At 39.5% G+C, this 17,962-nt stretch overlaps 1 protein-coding gene across 5 annotated transcripts in view; it reads right to left on the bottom strand.

The window, feature by feature from the left end:
* Positions 1 to 16,400, bottom strand: part of LOC139761399 (Fanconi anemia group J protein homolog) — a 1,968,572-nt gene extending 1,952,172 nt beyond the window's left edge. For all 5 annotated transcript variants that reach the window (XM_071685544.1, XM_071685606.1, XM_071685598.1 and 2 more), the window contains exon 1: positions 16,129 to 16,400. The gene's annotated coding sequence lies outside the window, so the exon portion shown is untranslated. The remainder of the gene's footprint in view (positions 1 to 16,128) is intronic.
* Between the last annotated feature and the right edge of the window lie 1,562 nt (positions 16,401 to 17,962).

Here is a 17,962-nt window from a genome sequence, read left to right as displayed (position 1 = left end):
CACAAGTATACGTATGTGAATAGGAAAGATGGTAAGCGGGCATAATTGGATTACAAGTAATTGATATGCCTGCAAAAAAGAGACTTCTGGCTGTGAATGTGCTTTGAGGGGTAACTTGTAGGGATGTTTGATCACTATCTTATGGAGGCGAGGATGAAGACTTGTAGTGGTTTTCGGACGAGGTGAGAATAGTATAGTAAAACCGAGCTTGGAAAAGAGATCTGTGCGAAGAAATATCTGGAGAGACTAACTGCAAAATGACAAAAGGTGAGAGTAAACAAAGACAGGGGAGTGGGTGAGGATTACAGGAGAGTGAAAATAACTGGGAGATGTAAAGAGAAAGCGGCAAAGAGGTCAAGATGGTGCAGGGGTTGAAAAATTGAAAAGGAGGACAAACGAGAGGTGGGGGTGAGAGAGTGTCAGGAAACTTCAGGGAAATAGGATGTAGTTTTACAAGGAAATCAACCGTTTGCAAAAAACATGAGAACAAATGGGAACATCGGTGAAGGGGCAAACAAGCAGGTGGTAACGGACAGAGATGAAGTGAGGGGGAGATGGAGCGAGTATTCTGAATGTGCTTGATCATAGGGTGGCAGATGTAGTTTGTGTTTAGATCAGAGAGATATGCGAGATGACAGAATTATGTAGAGTGGTTTGATGAAGAAAAAAGAGGTGGTGAAAGCCTTACTCAAGATGAAATGTGGCAAGGCGACTAGAGTGGCTGTTATTGTCGTTGAATTTCTAAAGAATGGGTGTGACTGTGTTGATGAATGGCTAGTTAGGATATTCAACGTATGTATGAACCCTGGTCAGGTGCCTGAGGACTGGTAAAATTCATATATAGTGCCACTGTATATAGGAAAGGGGGATAAAGATGGGCGCTCAATCTAAAGACGTATACAAGTTTGTTGAATGTATTGGCAAGTTGTATGGAGAGCGGCGATTGAGAGGGTGAGGGCATGTACAGCGCATCAGACTGAGGTAGAAGGTGCGTTTTCAGATGTGGTAGGGTATGTGTGGATCTTGCGTTTGATTTAAAGAATGTACTGATCTGGAGAAAAGCATATTATAGGGTTCACAGAAATGCCATGTAGAAGGTTTTAAGAACCTATGGTGTGGAAGGAAAGCTGCCAGAAGCAGAGAACTTTTTATCAAGGGTACAAGGCATGTGAACGAGTAGAGAGAGTGAATGGCTCCAAGTGAAGGGTTGGTCTGTGGCTGGAGTGCGTGATGTACCATGTCTATCTAATTTATTTATGAATGGAGTGGTAAGAGATGTAAATGCGAAAGTCTTCGAAAAAGGGGCCTCGGAAGCGAAGTTAGTTGTTGTTTGCTGATGCCAGAGCACTTGTGGCAGATTCGAGTGAGAAACTGCAGAAGTTGGTATTTGAGTTTGGAAGAGTATATGAAAGGAGGACGTTAAGAGTAAATGTGAATAGATCACTGTTACTAGGTTTAGTAGGGTAGAGGGACAAGTCAGATGGAGTGAGGGTTTCACTGGAGAGAAAATGAAGGAAGTGAAACGTTATAGATACCTGGGAGTGGATATGGCGCCAAATGGAACCATGGCAGTGGAAACTAGACACAGGGTGGGTGAAGGAGCGAAGTTTCTGAAAGATATGAAAAGTGCTTGGAATGAGAGGTCATTTTGGGGGGAAGAAAAAGGGTACGTGTGAAGGCATAGTAGTTCCAACAATGTTACATGGATCAAGGCATAGGCTATAGATGAAGATATGCGAAGGAGGGTGGATGTGTTGGAAATGATATGTCTGAGAACAGTATGTGGTGTGAGATGGTTCGATTAAGTAAGTAATAAACAGGTAAGAGAGAGGCGTAGTAATGAAAAGTGTGGTTGAGAGCTGAAGAGGTTGAGCCGAAATGGTTTGGACATATGGAGAGAATAAATGAGAAGTTGACCAAGAGGTTATATGTGTTGGAAGTGTAGCAAACGAGGATAGGGAGGAGACCTAACTGGAAATGGGATGATGTATCGAAAAAAAATATACTGACCAAACGGGGCCTGAACATGCATAACGGAGTGCAGGGGATAGAGTGAAAAGGAACGATGCGATATACGGGAGTCGACGTGCTGTCAATGGACTGTATCAGGGCATGTAAAGGGGCCAGTGAAACCATGGAAATATCTGTGGGGCCTGGTTATGGATAGAAAGCTGTATTTTCAGTGCACTGCACATTACAGGTAGAGAATGGATGCGAGTGAATGTTCCTTTGCTTCGTCTGTTCATAACGTTACCTCGGAAATGTTGGAAACGACAATCAATTATATGTATATATTCCTCACTACCTAACGCGAAAATTTACAAGATTTAAGCAAAAAGCGGAAACTTTCCTCCCACGATCACCACCTGGGCCCTCACACATACCAGCCTCCTGTTTGATATGCCACCAGTGACATGAAGCCACGGACGTATGCCTATTATTATCAAATTACCGAAAAATGACCCAATTCTCTCGTGGGAAATATGGCCTATTGTCTCGTCTTGAATGTGTTCTCGTAGGCCTGTTTCCCACTCCTTTTTTTTCAGCTTTGTAATTAATCTCCAAAAAGGATTAACGTGGTGAACACGTATTGTCAAAAAATGGGTTAATACAATACCAGATCACACAAGTGTATAACACAATGCCTCCTTTTCTCAATTATCGAGTATGAAATAAATTCTAACATTTACCAGATGACGAGAGTTCACTACAGATATCAAATGCAAAATCTGTGTACAGAAATGAAACTCATTCGGTTGCTACCATCATCAGGGGAGATGAGACGCTTCATAAGTATTCTCACAATGGCAACATACAAACCTAGAGGCAAATAATCCATATTCATTCTGCCAAAACCACTCGAGTCTGTTCCATCTGACACCTTGTATAACGCCACGGGATCACCACAGACAAGCCTAAAGACATTGTGATATTCCCGTATTACTGATAAATGTAGCGAGTCCTCAGCGTTTATCAGAATCTCTTTGGCAGAACGGTTCGACCCTCAATAAGACGTGTACGACGAATAAAAACTACTTATAACAAAAGCCTTTTCGTAATATGAGAAAGAATACTTCCCACGTATTCCCCGCGTGTCGTAGAAGGCGACTAAAGGAGGCAGGAGCGGGGAGATGGAAACCCTCCCCCCTTGTATTTAACTTTCTAAAATGGGAAACAGAAGGAGTCATGCTAGGAATGCTCATCCTTCTTGAAGGCTCAGATTGGGGTGTCTAAATGTGTGTGGATGTAACCAAGATGAGAAATAAGGAGAGATAGGTAGTATGTTTGAGGAAAGGAACCTGTATGTTTTGTCTCCGAGTGAAATGAAGCTCAAGGGTAAAGGGGAAGAGTAGTTTGGGATTGTTTTGGGAGTAGATTAAGGGTTTAGTGAGAGGAAAAGAGAAGAGCAAAGGAAGGAGTAGCACTCCTCCTGAAGCAGGAGTTATGGGAATATGTGATAGAGTAAACTCTTGATTGATATGGGGAAATAAAGGGGATGGAGAGAGATGGGTGATAATTGGTGCCTATGCACCTGGTCATGAGAAGAAAGATCATGAGAGGCAAGTGTTTTGGGAGCAGCTGAGTGTGTTAGTAGCTTTGATGCACGAGACCGGGTTATAGTGATGAGTGATTTGAATGCAAAGGCGAGTAATGTGGCAGTTAAGGGTATAATTGGCATACATGGGGTATTCAGTCTTGTAAATAGAAATGGTGAAGAGCTTGTGGATGTGTACTAAAAAAGGACTGGTTTAAAAAGCGAGATATACACAAGTATACGTATGTGACTAGGAGAGATGGCCAGAGGGAGTTACTGGATTACGTGTTAATTGATAGGCGTATAAAAGACTTTTGGATGTCAGTGTGCTGAAAGGGGCAGCTGGAGGGATGTCTGATCACTATCTTGTGGAGGCGAAGATGAAGATTTGTAGAGGTTTTCAGAGAAGAGGAAAGAATGTTAGGGAGAAGAGAGTGGTGAGAGTAAGTGGGTTTGGAAAAGAGATTTGTATGGAAATACCAGGAGAGATTGGGTGCAGAATGGCAATATGTGACAGCAAATGGCGTGAGGGGAGTCGGGGAGGAATGGGATGTATTTAGGGAAGCAGTGATGGTTTGCGCAAAAGATGCATGTGATATGAGAAAGGTGGGCAGATTAGAAAGGGTAGTGAATGGTGGGATGAAGAAGCAAGATTGTAAGTGAAAGAGAAGAGAGGCGTTTGGACGATTTTTGCAGGGAAGTATCGCAAATGACGGAGATTTATAAAAGAAAGAGGCAGGAGGTTAAGAGAAAGGTGCAAGAGGTGAAAAAAGAGGGCAAATGAGAGTTGGCGTGAGAGATCATTAAATTCTAGGAAGAATAAAAAGATGTTTTGGAAGGAAGCAAATAAAGTGCGTAAGACAAGAGAACAACTGGGAACATCGGAAGGGAGCAAATGGGGAGGTAATAACATGTAAAGATGAAGTGAGGAGTGAGTATTTTGAAGGTTTGTTGAATGTATTTGATGATAGAGTTTCAGATATAGGGTGTTTTGGTCGGGGTGGTGTGCGAAGTGAGAGAGTCAGGGAGGATGGTTTGGTGAATAGAGAAGAGTTAGTGAAAGCTGGAAGATTAAAGCCGGCAAGGCGGCAGGTTTGGATGGTATTGCAGTGGAATTAGAAAAAAAAAAAAAAGGGGGGGGGGGTTGACTGTGTTGTTGATTGGTTGGTAAGGATATTCAATGTATTTGTGGATCATGGTGAGGTGCCTGAGGATTGGCAGAAAGCATGCATAAAGGCAAGTGTTCAAATTACAGAGGCATAAGTCTATTGAGTATTCCTGGGAAATTATACGGGAGGGTACTGATTGAAAGGGTGAAGGCATGTACAGAGCATCAGATTGGAGAAGAGCAGTGTGGTTTCAGAAGTGGTAGAGGATGTGTGGATCAGGTGTTTGCTTTGAAAAATGTATGCGAGAAATAGTTACAAAAACAGATGGATATGTATGTATCATTTATGGATCTGGAGAAGGCATATGAAAGGGTGGATAGGGATGGTTTGTGGGAGATTTTAAGAGTATATGGTGTGGGAGATAAATTGATAGAAGCAGTGAAAACTTTTTACTAAGGATGTAAGGCATATGTACGAGTAGGGAGAGGGGAAAGTGATTCATTCCCAGTGAATGTAGGTTTGCGGCAGGGTTGCGTGAAGTTTCCATGGTTGTTTAATTTGTTTATGGATGGGGTGGTTAGGGAGGTGAATGCAAGAGATTTGGAGATTTGTCGATGAGAGGGCCTGGGAAGTGAGGCGGTTGTTGCTCGCCGATGATACAGCGCTGGTGGCTGATTCGGGTGAGAAACTGTAGAAGTTGGTGGCTGAATTTGGTAAAGTGAGTGAAAGAAGACAGTAGGGAGTAAATGTGAATAAGAGCAAGGTTATTAGGTTCACTAGAGTTGAGGACAAATAAACTGGGAGGTAAGTTTGAATGGAGAAAAACTGGAGGAAGTAAAGTGTTCTAGATATATGGGAGTGGCTTAGCAGAGGATGGAGCCTGGGGTAGGGAGCGAAGGTTCTGGGAGCGTTGAAGAATGTGTGGAAGGCGAGAACGTTACAGTGGTTCCAACAATGTTATATGGCTGTGAGGCATGGGCTATAGATAGGGTTGTGCGGAAGAATGTTGATGTTTTGGAAATGAAATGTTTGAGGACAGTATGTGGTGTGAGGTGGTTTGATCGGGTAGGTAATGAAAGGGTAGGAGAGATGTATGGAAATAAAAAGATTGTGGTTGAGAGAGCAGATGAGGGGGTGCCGAAATGGTTTGGACACATGCAGAGAATGAGCGAGGAAAGATTGACTCAGGATATATGTGTCAGAGGTGGAGGGAAGAAGGAGAAGCGGGAGACCAAATTGGAGGTGGAAGGATGGAGTGAAAAAGATCTTGAGCGATCGGGGCCTGAACATACAGGAAGGTGAAAGGTGTGCAAGGAATAGAGTGAATTGGAACGATGTGGTATACAGGAGTCGAAATGCTGTCAATGGATTGAATCAGGGTATATGAAGCGTCTGGGGTAAACCATGGACAGGTCTGTGGGGCCTGGATGTGGAAAGGAAGATGTGGTTTCGGTGCATTACACATGACAGCTGGAGACTGAGTTTGAACGAATGTGGCCTTTTTTGTCTGTTTCCTGGCGCTGCCTCCCTGGAGGGTAGGGAGATGCTATTTTCGTGTGTGGCGGGGTGGCGACGAGAATGGATGAAGGCAGCAAGTATGGATATGTATATGTGTATATATGTATATGTATGTATACGTTGAAATGTATATATGTATATGTGCGTGTGTGGGCGTTTATGTATATACATGTGTATCTGGGTGGGTTGGGAAATTCCTCGCCTGTTTCCTTGCGCCACCTCGCTAACGCGGGAGACGGCGGTTAAGGATAACAAATAATTTATATATATATATATATATATATATATATATATATATATATATATATATATATATATATATATATCATCCACTTGGATGTTTCTATCTTACAGGAAGGCATCGACTCGCCTGCAGACAGCAAAGCAAATTACTTATGCAAGAGTATACATAATATGATTACTGTGGGTCTTGATCCCTAGAAAATGCGGCTCCATGTGTAGGGCGAACAACAGTGGGGTTCTGTGTGTGTAGTACATGCCCGTCAAGCCGACGTTCGTTTGAGCGTGTAGCTGGTACGATACCAATTGTGTCTTATATAGTGAGAAAACTGAATATTTTGATGGCTATGGCGACACATACCTGCAAGAAATAATATACCACCTCACCATTAATAAATGGTAAGATATCAGAAGTTATGAGATTGTGTCCACACCTTTTATCAAGTAAATCATTCCAACTTCTGCGTGAGAATAAGGCAAGCTGATGCAATGAACCAACTGTGTAACATCTAATGTTACTATCTATCGCCTGGCTGATGACGGCAGCAAAACAGTCCGTGATCTGTCATCAAAATCACACTTCTAAAATAAATTAGCTAATTCTAATATACGTATCAGTGAATCATCACACCTTATTGTTATGAATCATGAGAACCAACGTGAAATTACGATATCCTTACTTTAAAACCGAACAACTAATTTGCTGGGTCAGTCGCAAAAAGCCAATGCAAAACAGACTTTGCACTGTGTTGTTTTTACAACCGGTTCCTCACAACCCTTCTTTGAAAGTAGGGACGTAGCGCTGCTTCTCGGCAGTCTATAATTTACAAGTTTAATTAAAGAACATGTCAGGGCTCGTTCATGGCACATTATCTAACGTATTATTACTTTAAACTCACTATAATTAGTCCTGTAGCAACAACCCTTTCTAGGGAAAAAGGTACTGAAAACTTAAGTACATAAGTGAAAAAAAAAATGTTTCTACTTAGAGCACAGATTTTACATAGTATTTACATTCTACGGTGTCGAAGGGTTTGTTGGTTACGACATCTGGTAAACAAATCTTATTTGTTCACTAGTTGGAGGGAGGCAGTGGGAACACTAAGTTTGGTTAAGCTTTCTTACATTATTTTGTTGATATTTCGCCACGTTAGCCAAGCCGAAAAAAGGCTCTGTGGATAATCAATGACATTATGTCAAGATGCTACACTTAATGTTACATCTACCGACCACTCAAAGTGGTAAGGGTAAAAATAATCTGAAAGAAATGAGCTGGTAAACTTCTCCCTCACCATAACAGAGAAATGTTAGAAATACATGTCTCTCCAGTAATATCTGCATAATGTATACATACGAGTAAAAACAAACACACACACACACACACATATATATATATATATATATATATATATATATATATATATATATATATATATATATATATATATATATATAAATCTGATTTGATTTTTGTCGAAAGAGCGGTTACTTCATTGTGTTACTTCATTTGCGGTGGCGCAAAAGCGGATACAGAGTGCACCAAAGGTCTAGGGAGACTGGGGTGCCTCAATGACTGAAATACATTACAGGTTACATACTGAGGACGGTGTTAATGTGGTTTGGGCAATAGGATAAATTATTTGTCAGTTTACATGGTAAGGTTTAGAACAGTTTAACAACTGTGACTGGATTATATTTCAAAATGGATAAATAAAAGACATTTACAATAAAGCAGAGATATAAGTATTCAGGGCAGAACAGTGTTTGCATCTAATCTTGTCATGTTTTGCAAGACTCATCTCTGAACCCGATTTTACATGTACATTTAGTGGTGTTACCAGACTCCGCCTGTTCGAGGTTACACCGCAAGTGAAATGACACCTTTGGAAAGGCTGCAACATTAAGAGTCGTCTCGCGAAAGAGCCTTTATCACTTCAAAAGGATTTACATATCCCTGCTACTGGAAGTAGCGCAGACTTGGGCTTCAAGGGCCTTCAGAAAGGTCGTGGGTAACACAAGAACTCTTACATAAAAACTGGTCTAGTGGTCATAATGATTTAATAAAAATATAATCAAATGCACCTGTGCGGGAGCATTCTGCTGCCCGAGACGAAGACAACATAACACGAGCAGCGCGGCTGCGCCACTGCCGTGTGGCTAACACACTCGCCGCACAATTATCGTTTTACTATTGTTTCCCGCGAGCGAGAAGAAGACCTTGGTAGTAGCGCGTGTGAACAAGCACCTCTATCATCATCTAAAACCAGTTTATGATATAAAAATTCAATTTAGATATGACATTACTATGGACAGTATCATTGAAGCAGCAACTGCCATAAAACAATATTTCTCGCAAATTACTTTTAATTTTTCCTGTATCTCCTACTGGAGAAATTATCACCGAAAAGAAAATCAGTATCTTCGCCACCACACATCTACCATCCAGTGGATCATAGATCCCAGTTCAGACTACGACAAACTCTTCAGACAAATAACTGCCTTTTAGGAAGCCACATCTCGTTAGAAAATAATCACAGCAATACAGATGACAGACTTCTATAATCTATGGTGGGCTAATAGGATATCTTGGTTCTCATTTCCTAACTTTTTTCCGCAGCTCACTCAACCATAATGGCAGCCACAGTCATCACGAAGATTAACACTTCCCCTTTCACTTAGAGCCACGACCAATGACAAACCCACGATCAGATCCCAGTTATCATCTCGGCTTCTCCCATACAAATCATAGTCCAGCCGAGACACGACAGTTCAGACAAGCCAACAAGCAGGCATTCAAGGATCACAGTGGGATTAACTTCCAGAACAATAAATACCCTTCTTCATGAAGGCACCAAAAAGGCGAAGGAAGGTCTGAACAAACGGAACCAAGTCATGAATGAAGCTATTAAGAGCACGTCCCGACCTCCCACCACAGAGCCTTTCCAAAGTCCAAAGTAGATCAGTCTCCGGAAGTTGCGATAATCCAATTCAAGCTGTTAGAAATTTTGCAACTCCAAATCATGAGCTTGACCAAGGATACAAAATAATTCAACTTTCGACAACAAGCGTGGGAAGACAAGGCAAATCTTTATGAAAGTTACCCATAAATCTCTGGATCGTTTCTGTAGAATTTAGGAGTTTTATAGAAGCAATAAGAGCGAAACCTCCAGCCTAACAGTATAGGAAAACAAAATATACTAACATAATGCAAAAGAAAAGCTCTTCAAAGAAACATTTTTTTCCTAACTTTTGCAAAGCAAGAACTCTGATCTGTAAAACGAAAAGCACGTGAAGACCACCTCTGAATACCCGAATCCTCAGCCATAACCACTCGACTAACTCAAACTGCTTATAGAAGGGGAATGAATGAACCTCGGTGATAACCATAACAAACCAGGGCAACATAAAACAACAGAACCAAAAGTCCTTGATAAAAAAATCATCCTAGGGCATTCATCAGTCAATAATTCAGTGAACGTAAATTACGTAACTTGTACAGTAATGTATTTCCTAGATGAGAGAAAAAAAAAATGAGATGATTAAACGAGATGGATTACAGTGTAAAGAATTCTGAAGATAAAAAAGTCTAGTGGAAGGTATAAGCCCTCTTTATCCTCACTTCTCGAAGCACCTGGCAAAACTACAGAAAACCTACAATATTCCTAGCACAAACAATCTATATAAACCAGTGCAAACTGGATTTACACGAAACATTGAACGAGGAAAGTAATAGAAACAGTCACAAAGACGAGAGCACTAAAGCTGGAAAAATAAAATAAAAATAAAAGCTTGTGGTAGGTCTGACATACAGGCTTTCATATTCCAGCTATTGTAAGTTAATTCAACCTCCCTAACAGTAGCAAGAATGTTTCGTGAATTTGTACTCGACCGAACAGCGCAGATTCAAACTGGTACGTGCTCTCTATGGCACAATTCTTCACGTCCTAACCGGAACACTACAGGAAATATATTCTCCCTAACACTGTACGTAAACGACGTTATAAAAATATCTACTCCTTCCTACAGCAGGTTTTGCAAGCATGACACCACACACAATTGATACTCCTTACAAAAAAATAATCAGGAGCTATGCTGAACAGGATAAGTATTCAGGATGTGGAAAACGTAGGAAAATATGAGTAATGGTTTATGCAGATAAACTTAACTAAATTCATTAGATTACCATTTGCAGAGAAGATAAAAGATGTCTTAGCAGTGGGTATGAAACTTATAGTTATGGCTATATGAGAAATAATGAAAAGAGATGCAAGTGTTCACCAAACAAAGGAGAGAAACACCCAAGCCAAAAAGAAGAAAAAGATAGAACTTAGAAGCTTATATATATAGTCCACTTTTGTTTCTATATAACCCTTCAACCGTCACCCATGTTACTGAGCAGCATATACTTCAAGATCCTGAAGAAAATCCAAAACCTAAACGTTAGTTTGTCTTGTCGAGCAACCGTATATATTCAAACACCTTTCATATAAAGCAATCCATAAAACAACAAAGAGAACATTCTCTTATAAAAAAGGATAAATGAAACTAGTGACGAAAATCTGGTAAGCAGCTGAGCAGAGGGATAACCAATACACTACTTAATCATCTGTACCAAACTTCAACAGGAAAAAATAAAGGATTCAACAAACAAAAAAAATCGAAAACGCAATACCTCTGCAATTCTGATATATATATATATATATATATATATATATATATATATATATATATATATATATAGAGAGAGAGAGAGAGAGAGAGAGAGAGAGAGAGAGAGAGAGAGAGAGAGAGACAGACAGACAGAGTTAGCATCAAAGTCCGACAGCCATCTGTTACTCTCTGACCTTACATTTTTCTTTTTTCCTTTCATTTTTGAATTCACTCGTATCACTAACAAATCGACTAAAACCGTTTAATTCACCACTCCACAAACAAAAGACAATACTATTAGTAGCCGACCATCCAATGAAGATATTCTTCGTGACTAACTTACCTACCCTCCGCTACACACCAACCATTTACTTACAAACCATTCTTTCCGAAATCACTGACTAGCAGCGCCTGGGAGAGTGAGGTGTTTAAAATGTTGCAAAACATCGCGGCCCGTGCTCAAGAAAGGGCCAGAGTCGAGTAGATATTTGAAATGTATAAAGGATATGACCGAGCATGAAGAGTATACTATAAAGATAGACGACTGGTAAATCTTGTGAAGGGGAAAATAACATGAAATATTGAGGAAGGAGCGTTCCGTTGGTTAGTATGGGCGATAAGGGACCCCAGGACACAGGAGAAGCACCAGGGCCTATGATTTCTTGCGCGGGCCGTGCTGGATAGCCTTTTTCAAGCATGGTCTTTTACAGGGTAAGTTGAAAAACATGCCGAAAAGGTAACGCAAATAAAGCTAAATGTTATCTTGAAAGTTTAACATTTTTGTTTCCTTGCCTTATCTCTGTAGATTCAAACATTTTTTTTTTCCTCCACTACGAGAAAAGCTTGTGTTCCGCTTGCTCTTGTAACTTTCATCAATTTCCAAACTTATGAAGGACATTAGATTGTATAACATTTTGCTACAAAACACCAATCTAGGGTTTACAATGAGATTTCTACAACGTGGAAGTCCTATCATCTGACTAATCCCAACGATGTTAAACCCTCGACATGAAGCATAAGGAAAATGTGGGGTTACATGTTTAAAAAAAATTCTATCCTAACCTAACCCTTCTAACGAGGATGCTTGGCCTCCCTGGACCGCCTAACAATCAAATTTTAGACAACAGATTCGTCACTTTCAGAATCAAGTACGTAAAACTGACTAATTTCCATCGAGAGATAACGAAGAATAAGAACAAATATAAATTCATTTAAAAGGATAAAGAATGTCAGCAGCTGGAGGGAACTCATACTGGAACGTTTACAATCTTCTAAACGACAAGAGTTGAATTAGCCTTCGAAGACTCGTTCGTACGCTTCACCGAAGTGTGAGAGGTTAAGATCTCCCAGCAAAAACCACCTAGTCTTAGAAAATGGGTACTACTATGATTCTTAATCAGCATCCCGTAACACAGTTTTGCATTTCATTTTGCATTGCCTATTGTCCTGTTACAAGCAAAATATACGAGAAAAATATGAATCAACTTGCAGAAAAAAATCTAGGCCTCGATATCTATCTAATACATTTGAGCGTTATAAATTTGAACCTGCCATTCCGAAATCCTGAGGTACAGTATTAAAAAGAAATTTACTTCTTCCCAAACATTATGTAAATGAAAGCAACTATGCGACTTAAATTCTAATCGGTTCATCATTTTCACAGAGAGGTACCGAAGGTGTAGGTATAAAGGTGCTCTCGTATATTATTCCAAAGTTATAGTGCTGATACGAATGGGTCTACATAAAGACATGACAGACACAAGTCACGACATAATATCCCGTTCACTACAGAACGTGTACTGGCGATAACAAACATTTAAACTCCTACCCTCGGAAAAACGCTGCGTACGTATAAATGCAATATTCGTTCTAGTGCAAAACATTACTTGCTAACGCTTTCAAATTTGTGGAAAGTATCGAAAACAAGACATCCGATGACTGCAGTTACTTTCTTAGACGTTATGGATGTCAGCGAAGGGTTATTATGGCTGTCAGAGCAAGCGGGTGAGGTCCGCTTAAACAAAGATAATTAAAAGAAAAAATGCTAGAATGATACACTGAAACTGCGGACTGACACTGCAGCGTTTAATCCATGACAAAATGTTTTGCAATAACACTACGCACGCGCTCTTCTCTAGCATTAGCATTCTTTATTCTAAGCGAGGATCATTCTTAGGATGGTTAAATAGATCATAACCTAACGTTGATTCCTCAGTTGTATTGGGCTTAATTTCGTTAAAACTGTAAACTTACTCAAAGCAGTTTTCCTCTACAGTTTTCTTCGGTAAGTTCTATCATTCTACGATCATTTGGGTTACGTTAAAACTGAATTCTTACTTAGTCGTTTGGGACAGACCTTATGAATTACAGAAACCTTGATATAACGGATATGACGAAGATTAAAGTCTTACCTATTTCTTGATAAGAATCTTTGAATCGTAATCTCTCCTGCAAGCACACAAAAGCCTGTTGTATGTAATATACAACCAACGCCAAAGTTATTGTACTATGCCTAATTTTCCTTCTTTTGAAAGACGAACAAAATTAGACATTATAAGGCGTTTTCTTTTTTAATAAAGGATATTATTCAGAAGTTCTTGAATGCATTGCTACTGGTTTTCGGACATGAAAAGATGAACATAACCAGTAAATATGAAGTTCAGGAGCTCTACAGAAATAACATGAATTTAGGAAACGCTTATCAATGGTCTCATTACACTTAGTGGAAGTGATTTTTATCAAGGGAGCGTGATTTGGATAATTAGTTTTATCCTACGGCAGAACTCAAAACATCTTAAAATATCTAAGCTAAAATATTAGACATTATGATTTCATCGGGACGCCAAGCGGCCAACGTTGTAAACAAACAGACGACGCAACGAGGGCTCGTGCGCCGCCGCTCCGTAACCCAACAACTGCCACTGCAAGCGGTACCTAGCAACTCGTTACATTAACGATGATACAATTCTCTTATAAATTCAGCTGCTAGGGAAGATAAGATAAGCTTTTCTTGGATTCTACTGACTTCTACAAGTATACTGTTATTACCTGCTGTTACACTAACTCCAGATTTTCCTTTTTTCACCATATGTGTTTCTTCCAAGTTACGTCTGTGGTGCCCTTAAACTTCGTATCTATCATAAATTTACCCATGAACACAAGTACATTAATTCATCAGTTAAAAGTTAAATCTTGCATAAAAAATGGCTCAGGATATAGATTAAATTATGTTCCACATTGCTACCGTAGTTATTAGCAAATACAATAATGACTGTGGTCCATTAAATCTCAAGGATCGATGCCAAATATGGAGACAGTAATAAGTAACATGTATACCTGGTAAATGTGGGATTAACTAAGGTGAATTGATAGAAATACTTTAAAATAATCAAAAGAACCCATGAAAACCTAACCCAAGATTCACTAGTAACCGAGATGCATTATAGAAATATGCCAACATTCAATCCTCGGTATGATGCTGGAGATTGCATGAAATGGCTGCCTGTGGGAGGTTGGGCGGAGGCAAACAAATAACCGCTCCGTCTGTCATCTACTAACGCTCTTCATCTTCAGCAGTTGCACGGGGGTGTGATGTAGTTTTCCATGAGAATACTAAACATATAAATACATCTGGACTGTCAGAGACTTGGTGAGCTTCCATACTTATGATCATTTACAGGTACAATTACCGTTCCGGACATGCAACTGGGAACTTAACCTAAAATTCGCTGGATATCCGAAGTGGCAATAATACTTTGATGCTATTTGCGTACTTTTACACTGATAAATCACATTTTCCTTTACATATAACCAACATTTACCATCGCATTATTCTAATATAGTTCAATATCAAGCGCCTAAGCACGTTCCGCAACTTATTATTTTCAACCACTTTAGCACTAAATACTCAAATCTAAATTCAGTGAGAGGGCAAGTTGGTGAATTATAGAAAAAAGTTAATGACCTAAGCGTTAAGCTATTTACTTTATCCCTTTAGTGATAGCTCCCCCATCTCGTGAAACCTAAAACCTGACAATCTAGCAAGATAAAGATAATAGCTCAATCCTTTACTAACACTATCACTAAATTCATAGACATTCAAGAAAATATTCTCTACCAAGCACCACCACTGAATCCAGGATATGTCAAACGAAACTACTAGTGTCCGAATCTGGAAAAAAAAAAAATTGTAATAAGCCTGCGGTCTGTTGGAAGACACCAACAAACATCGTTGGAAAACATAGGGACTGTAACATAGTTTTAGGTCTACCCAGCTTCTTTCACGGCAGTAACATGCGTTTATCAAAACTGTTGCTTCTGGAGAGACTAGGTTCAAAGATACAGCTTAATGGCGTTACGAAAAAAAAAACTTTACAGTTGTTGTGCAAGGATAACATGTCCAGCGTATTGTGATCTGAATTTTTCTTATGTGATTATCAAATGTTGGGGTGATGTCTAAAAAGATCAGGGAACGTGTGGGCATACTGCAAGAATCTGTGAAACGCTCACAAGTACAACCTTCGAAAAACTCATCTGACTAACTTGCTACAGCCTTATTTGAAAAGTATGTGATTGTTATGAGTGCCGGCGGCCGTGGGCGCGTTTATATTCGACTGCATACAAACAAATGCATTCGAGACCACGGGTACGTTCCAATGCATACACTTCACCAAGACGCGGTGGACAGCGATAGCAATGACACGTTTTGATGATTACATTGATAATGAAGGGAATTCAGGTACCCTTATCGAAGTCCGGCGAGGTGTTCAAAGCTTTCAGATTGCTCTGAGTGATTCACCTACTTTAACGTTAACACTTCGTTTTCTTCCCCACTATCAACTTAACATACATAGAAGAAACAAAAGATCAAAATCGCAGTTCACCGATTTTACTGCATTCTCAATACTGTACGTTGCAAGTAGCCAATGTTATTCCTCATCAACTTGCGTGGTGCCCCTAAACTAAACCTAAAAAGAATATCTAGCATGTACTTCAGTTTTACGATTTGTTTTAAACACATAATTCACACTCCAGTGCATAATTTTCAATAAATGAATATACCAGTACTGCACTCACCTTGTTGAAGAGCTTTAACCACCAAGAGACGAGTGAGTGGACAGGTGTCGTGTTCCAAAACCAATGTTTATGCACTTTAACCACCCAAGCAAGATACGAGTGGACAGGTGTCGTCTTCCAAAACCAATGTTTATCCACTTTAGCTAAAAGTACAATTCTTGTCTACAAACGAATCAGTTTCGGTTGTAGCACGATATAACACCACACAATACAAGTCATGTTTGCTTATCGAATCGCTTGATTTTGTCACGACAGTACGCCACCTCCTCACACCACCAGAGACAAACTCCGAATGCTATCGACTCGGTCATTGGCCTAGAACTTGGCAACATAGATAGTGGACACCGGCTTGTTTAACTGTTGCTAGGTAATTACTCTCCTCCTTCGGTCGTTTCCAAACATTTAAGTCTGTTAGTGCTTTTATTTTGTGTGTAGGAGAACTGATTAATGTAGCATAATTGTTCCACACTTTTCGGCAATTTCTATCTGATGAGAAGTGTTTGATATTACAGGGTTATTACATGTTACATGGCCGGACTCACCTATAATGCGCAGTAACTTATCATTCTTACTGGCGCATAAGCAAAGCAACGTCATAACAGGAAGTCATCGATTATATACAGTTTTCGTCAGTAACGTATAACACTCCGTCTTTTCAAACTACACCTTTTTGCATTATAGTCAGACAACTTTTCGGTGGCTTATGACAAAGTTCAGAGTTCTGACACAGATTGATAAAATCCTACATCAGTAAAACTACGTGGGATAAAGTTCGAATTAGTCAGACAAATGACATTCGTAATGATGATGCCACACAATACGGTAAACATTTCAACAACAAATACCAGAAGTACGATAATTATAGAATATAGAATCTTATAGTAAACATGAATCTGTATCGTTGTGTTCGATACCCTCGTTCCATAGACGGAACAATAGTTGCCATATATCACAAGATAGTTGTTATCTCAAAGTATGTACACTATGTAATGAAAGGTATGTACACCTGTGCGTGGAATGGGTACGGTAAACGTACTATGTTGCGTTTAGGTTACCCATTATTACCTCACCATATTTCCTACATTATTCTTTCATACTACAGCCTACAGTAATGTTAACAAAAGAACATAGGTTATCTGTTTCACACTTGTAATCACGATGGCATCATTATGTATAGAATAAGATTGGTTGAATATATATATGGCAATTGTTGATATATTGTCCAATAATCCTTGATGCTTTGTCTATGTATTTTGTAGATTTGTTGTTCTACGTCTGCACGTCAAACTATTTTGTGTGAATAACACACTATAATGATACGGTAGTAAAGTACATGACTGATGATAATAATGACCACTGGTGTCTTATTCTTCCTCTCTCTGTCTCTGTCAGTAGTACAAAAAGATGTATTGCATTCAATGAACAGAAGGAAAACGTTGCACTCCCATCTACCACCAGTGATTATCTCACATGTAACATTCTTCCTATCGTTAGGCAGCATACCTAATACTATGAGAACGAAAAACTGCTCTTTGTAGGTGGCCAATTCATGAATGGTTCTCCCAGTCACTGTACCCTACATCTTGGTAGGGTGGTATCATTGCGGCATACTGGTGGTACAAGTGATTCAGTAGATACCTGTGAAATCAATTTTTTGTTAGTGGACAGACGAGATCTAATTTACTATTAGTAATAAATCAAAGTATAAATAAATTGTCTTTTTTCTTATCTATTACACGTTGTATTTCTGCTGTTTATGACCGAGGTGGTGTAAGAGCAATGTTGATGAAGGATTTTGTTTTAGGACAATTTCAGTGGTCAAGAAAAAGTCAGA

This window comes from Panulirus ornatus, chromosome 3, assembly GCF_036320965.1.
Source record: "Panulirus ornatus isolate Po-2019 chromosome 3, ASM3632096v1, whole genome shotgun sequence".
NCBI lineage: Eukaryota > Metazoa > Arthropoda > Malacostraca > Decapoda > Palinuridae > Panulirus > Panulirus ornatus.
This window is presented reverse-complemented; position numbering and strand designations above follow the sequence as displayed.